Here is a 6,306-nt window from a genome sequence, read left to right on the forward strand (position 1 = left end):
ATGCTACCTTCCCAGTTTTCTGCTCCTTTTTACACTAATTTCTTTGGAAAAAAATGCAGCAATTGCTTCCTCCAAATTCCTCCCTGGTGGATCTGCCTTCAGACATTCCCATCAGCCTTCCACTAAAAGAGCCCTCTTCTCTTTGGTGTTTGCCTCTCTTTCCCTCTCCTTCCTCCTGAAAGCTCTTTGTTTGCTCTGCTTGTAGGAGTCAGTCCTCCAGTCCCCCATTCCCCATCCATTCTTGGCTTGCTTTGCAGTTTCTCCTCTTCCTCCAGCCTCTCAAAGCTGGAACACTGGGGGCTCAGTCCTCTTCTCTTCCCTGGGGTCCTTGTCTAGACTCAGGGCTTGAAACAGCCCCTCCAAGCTCACTCCCCAGCTCTGACTTCTCCCCCAACTCCAGACTCCCCTCTGTAACTCTCTACCAAGCATCTCTACTTGGCTGTCCTGTGGACACCTCAAATTCAATACCTGATGCTGAGACCTGATCAGTCCCAGCTCCACCCTTCAAGTTTTCTAGTTAAAACCCTAGAGTTATCCTCTCACACTCCCATCCAGTCTGTCCCCAAAACTGTATCATTCATGATTCAAAATATATCCTAGGAATTCCCGTGTGGTCCAGTGGTTAGGACTCTGAGCTTTCACTGCTGAAGGCACGGGTTCAGTCCATGGTAGGGGAACTATGATCCCACAAGCCACACAGCACAGCCCCAAAATAAATAAATGTGAATCTATATCCCATCTCCTACCATTTCTGCTCACCTCTGACACAATCACGAGGGTCCCATTTGCTTTCATCTCTTATCTATAGAATTGAAGTCATCTGGACAGCAAGGAAAACAAACCAGTCAATCCTAAAGGATATCAATCCTGAATATTCATCGGAAGGACTGATGCTAAAGCTGAAGCTCCAATACTTTGGCCAACTGATGTGAAGAGCCAACTCATTGGATAAGACCCTGATGCTGGGAAAGACTGAGGGCGGGAGGAGAAGGGAACGACAGAGGATGAGATGGTTGGATAGCATCACTGACTCAATGGACATGAGTTTGAGCAAACTCAGAGAGATAGTGAAGGACAAGAAAGCTTGGTGTGCTGCAGTCCATGGGGGTCACAAAGAGTCAGACGTGACTGAACAATCCCGTTCTCTATGGAGCAGGATTGTCCAGTGGAAATAGGAGGGGATCACACCTGTAAGCTTACATTTTCTACCAGCCACATCTATAAAGGGAGAATGAAACAGCTCGATTAACTTTAACAATATATTTATATAACTCAATACAAATAGCTTCCCTGGCAGCTCCATCAGTAAAGAATCTGCCTGTAATGCAGGAGACCTGAGTTCGATCCCTGGGTTGGGAAGATCCCCTGGAGGAGGACATGGCAACCCACTCCAGTTTTCTTGTCTGGAGGATCCCATGGACAGAAGAGCCAGGTGGGGTACAGTCCATGGGATTGCAAAGAGTCAGACACAACTAAGTAACTAAGCACAGCACACAGCATCTAGTCTCAAGAGCCATCTGCAGGGTACCCAAGTCCTGGAGACAGAGGCGATATGGTGATCCCCCATGACACTGAGATCCAGAAAGACATGCAGGTGCTGAAGATATCAGCAGACCAATGCTTGTGTCACTGCAGCAGGCTGGTCCACAAAAACATTCGGGAAGCCCTTCAGAATATACACGAGGAAGCATCCTTGAGGTATTATAGCTGTGGTCTGGTCATCTCTGAGTGTCTGGAAAACTGCTGGATTTTTGGACCTGGGTAGTGGAATTAACCAAGATTGCTATGCTCTTAGTTGGTTGGTGAGAAGGGACATGTCACTGGAATAGACATGACAGAAGGCCAGGTCAAAGTGGCTAACAAGTACATTGAATATCACATGGAAAAATACGGCTTCCAGGCACCCAATGTGACCTTTATTCATGGCTACATAGAGAAACTGGAAGAGGCTGCAATCAAGAAAGAGCGTTATGATACTGTGATATCCAGTTATGTCATTAACCTTGTACTTAATAAATAGCAAGTGCTGCCGGAGGTATATTGCAGGTGTTAAAGCATGGTGGGGGGCTATATTTCAGTGACATCTATGCTAGCCTTGAATTGCCAGGAAAAATCAGGACACACAAAGTTTTCTGGGGTGAGTGCCTGGTTGGTGCTTCCTATCCTTGCCCAAAAAATTGGGTTCTGCCCTCCACGTTTGGTCACTGCCAATTTCATTACAGTTCAAAACAAGGAACTAGAAAATATGATCGGTGACTGCTGCTTTGTTTCTGCAACATTTCGTCTCTTCAAATTCCCTAAGACAGGACTAACCAAAAGATGCCAAGTTATTTATAATGGAGGAATCATAGGACACGAATAATGCTCAATATTTGATGCAAATTTCACATTTAAGAAAGATGAAACTGTTGAAGTGGATGAAGAACCCAAACAACAGCTATCTTGAAGAATTCACAATTTGCCCAAGATTTTCTGATGAGGCCAGTTGGAGAGAAACTGCCAACATGTGGAGGCTGTACTGCTTTAGCAGCAAAGGATACAATCACAGATCCATCCAAGGTTGCAGAAGGATCTGACAATACAAAATCCAGAAGTCCCCCTACTATTGCTGGCTGCTGTCACAAAGAAATGCTGCTAAAACAACAGCTGACCAGAAGACAGTGGGCAGGAGGTGACAGAATGAGTTACACATGTTTAAACCTGCCCTTCTTCACAGCCCATATGACAAGAAAGAACAAATAGCAAAAATCCACTGCATTTCAGATAAAAAATAAATGAATTATCTTTACAAAGTAAAGAGAGTCCATATATCTAAAATATTGCCATTTCAATGAGTAATCAAATATAAAAATGATGAAGATATTTTAAATTATTTTTTGTACTAAAGAATACTGACTTGGGCTTCCCCCGGTGGCTGAGTAGCAAAGAATCTGCCTGTAATGCAGGAGCCACAAGAAATGCAGGTTTGATCCCTGGGTTGGGAAAATACCCTGGAAAAGGGCATGGCAACCCACTCCAGTATTCTTGCCTGGAGAGTCCCTTGGACAGAGGAGCCTGGCAGGTCACAGTCCATGGGGCTGCAAGGAGTCAGTCACAAGTGAAGCAACTTAGCAGCAACAGCAGCAGCAGTATTGAATTTGGCCTTTGAGCCCACTGTGTATTTTACAATTACAATTCACTCAATTCAAAGTGGCCACAATTCAAGTTCTTAGTAGTGACGAGATGTTAGAGGTTATCGTACTGGACAGTGCAGCTATAGAATATTATAAACACAGAAAACATCCCTCCCATTTCTCTTCAAGCAAAAGTAGAATTCCTTGCAATGGCTCTCGGGACCCTCTGTAATCACACTGCTCTCACCTTTTTGGCCTCACCCCTCCTTTGCCTGACTCCAGCCATATCGGACCCCTCAATGGTCCCTGGATGAGCCAGGTACATGTGGCCCCAGCGCCTTTGCAAGGTCCCCTTCACCTGGGGACTTTCCTATCCCATGGTCACTCCTTCATCCCCCTTCAATCTTTTTTTCAATTTATTTTATTGGAATATAGTTGATTTACTATGTTGTGTTCATTTATTCTATACAGCAAAGTGATTCAGTTATACATACATATATTGGGTTGGCCAAAAAGTTCATCTGAGTTTTTTCTTATCATCTTAAGGAAAACTCCAAAGGAACTTTTTGACCAAACCAATACATTCTTTTCCATATTCTTTTCCACTGTGGTTTATCATATAGTTCCCTGTGCTACACAGTAGGAATTTGTTGTTTATTCATTCCCTCAGTCTTAACCCAAATGATGCTACCTTCTCAGTGAGGCTGTCCAGACTGAGGCTTTTTTCAGACTGAAAACTCACCACCCCTACACACCCTCACCATCCTCTATCTTCCTTAGACAGATCTACTTTCTGTCACACTTTTAACCTCCTAACGTGCAATAAAATCACCTCTCTCCCCACACTAGACTGTCATCTCCACGATTACATCGGGGTTTTGTTGTTTTTGTTCACTAATACCTTCCTAGGGCCTAGAGCACTGCCTGGCAACACACAACAGTTCAGTTCAGTTCAGTCGCTCAGTCGTGTCCGACTCTCAGCGACCCCATGAATCACAGCATGCCAGGCCTCCCTGTCCATCACCAACTCCCGGAGTTTACCCAAACTCATGTCCATCGAGTTGGTGATGCCATCCAGCCATCTAATCCTCTGTCGTCCCCTTCTCCTCCCGCCCCCAACCTTTCCCAGCATCAGAGTCTTTTCCAGTGAGTCAAGCACCCATTAAAGATTTGTTGACTCAGATTGTACTTTTATTCACTTCACACAACATGAAGACTGTTCCTCTACCATTAAATATTCATCTTTATCATTATTTAATGATGGTATGGTATATATCATGTATAGATAAAGTACATTTTTATTCACCCAACCTAATTGTGAAAATTAAGATATTTCCAGCTTTTCACCATTATGGAGCTATCCTTGGGATCTAGATAAATATTTGCTGGCAAACCTGATTATGTCTGGATCAAAAGAAATGTAATTTGAAAGCTTATTGTTTTTCAGTCTCAGGTTTCCCATTATAAGTAAAATTTAATAAGCACTGTAGTTATAATGTCATGTGAATCTGGGATTGTCTCTTTGAATAAATTCCTAGCAATGAAATAATGGAGGAAGGCAAATATTTTTGTTATTATTTTGGTACATATGGACTGTTGCTGCTGCTGCTGCTGCTAAGTCACTTCAGTCGTGTCCGACTCTGTGTGACCCCATAGACGGAAGCCCACCAGGCTCCCCCGTCCCTGGGATTCTCCAGGCAAGAACACTGGAGTGGGTTGCCATTTCCTTCTCCAATGTGTGAAAGGGAAAAGTGAAAGTGAAGTCGCTCAGTCGTGCCCGACCCCCAGCAACCCCACAGACTGCAGCCTACCAGGCTCCTCCATCCATGGGATTTTCTAGGCAAGAGTACTGGAGTGGCTTGCCATTGCCTTCTCCGACATATGGACTGTACTTGTCTTAATTGTTGACTAGCTTTAGCTAGACCAGTGAACTATGCATCTTAATCACCTGCATAGTTTTTGTAATTTTTTTTATTGACGTATAGGTGGATTATTCTTTTCCATTATAGGTTATTATAAATACTAAGTATAGTTCCCTATGCTTATTGATTATCTATTTTACATATAGTAGTGTGTATATGTTAATCCTGACTCTTAATTTATCCCACATTCCCTTCCCCCTTTGGCAACCATAAGATGGTTTTCCATGTCTGTGAGTCTATTTCTGTTTTGTACGTAAATTCATTTGTATTGATATTTTTTAATTTCATATATAGGTGATATCATATGGTATTTGTCTTTCTCTGACTGACTTAACTTAGTATGATAGTCCCTAGGTCCATCTATGTTGTTGCAAATGGCATTACTTCATTCCTTTTTATGGCTGAGTAAACATCTTCTTTATCCATTCATCTGTCGATGGACATTTAAGATGCTTCATATCCCGGCTATTGTAAATAGTGCTGCAATGAACATTGTGTTGCAGGTATCTTTTTTAATTAGAGTTTTCATCTTTTCCAGATATATGCCCAGAAGTGGGATTGCTGGATCACATGGCAACTCTATTTTTAGGGTTTAAGAAATCTCCATGCTGCTCTTCATAATGGCTGTACCAACTTACATTCCCAACAGTAGCAGAGGGTTCTTTTTTCCACACCCAAAAGAGGACTTTTATTGGACCTGGGACAGTTTCACTTTTTTGATATGGTCCTTCTAGAATGCACAGCTGCAAACATGTATGTAGAGGCTAAAGTTTAATTCAACCAACTACACCAAGTCCCACTGTCTCAGCACCCAGTTTCCAGGGCAGAGGTACAGGAGTGCACTGCACCCATCAGACACTAGTTTCACTGATACCAAGCTGGTGTTGTTCATGCTGGGGTGGTGGGGCACATAACCTAGAAAAATGTGCTTCCCTGCAAGTTATTAAGGAGAAAACACCCAACTATCCGAAATGCTTGGGTGTGGTCAGCAGAAATGAAAGGATCAACCAAAGTCCCAGACTTTTTATCAACTGCAAACATGGACACTTCTGTGGACAAGTCACTTGACCACTCTCTGCCTCAGTTTTCCCATCAGCTAAGTACTTCACTGTGGGGATCAAACTATTTGTTGTCTAAAGCAACAGTCCCCAGCTTTTTTGGCATCAGGGACCAATTTCTTGGAAGACAATTTTATCATGGACCGGGGAAGTCAGGGGGATGGTTTTGGTGCTAATGAGAGTAATGGGGAGTAGCAGATGAAGTTTCACTCA

At 43.1% G+C, this 6,306-nt stretch overlaps 1 pseudogene; it reads left to right on the forward strand.

Annotated features, from left to right (window-relative positions):
* The first annotated feature begins 1,552 nt into the window (after positions 1-1,552).
* LOC129538536 (arsenite methyltransferase pseudogene) lies at positions 1,553-2,638 on the forward strand (annotated as a pseudogene).
* Positions 2,639-6,306: the final 3,668 nt, after the last annotated feature.

Source organism: Moschus berezovskii, chromosome 2, assembly GCF_049115385.1.
Source record: "Moschus berezovskii isolate FMDL1 chromosome 2, NW_MosBer_1.0, whole genome shotgun sequence".
Classification (NCBI taxonomy): domain Eukaryota; kingdom Metazoa; phylum Chordata; class Mammalia; order Artiodactyla; family Moschidae; genus Moschus; species Moschus berezovskii.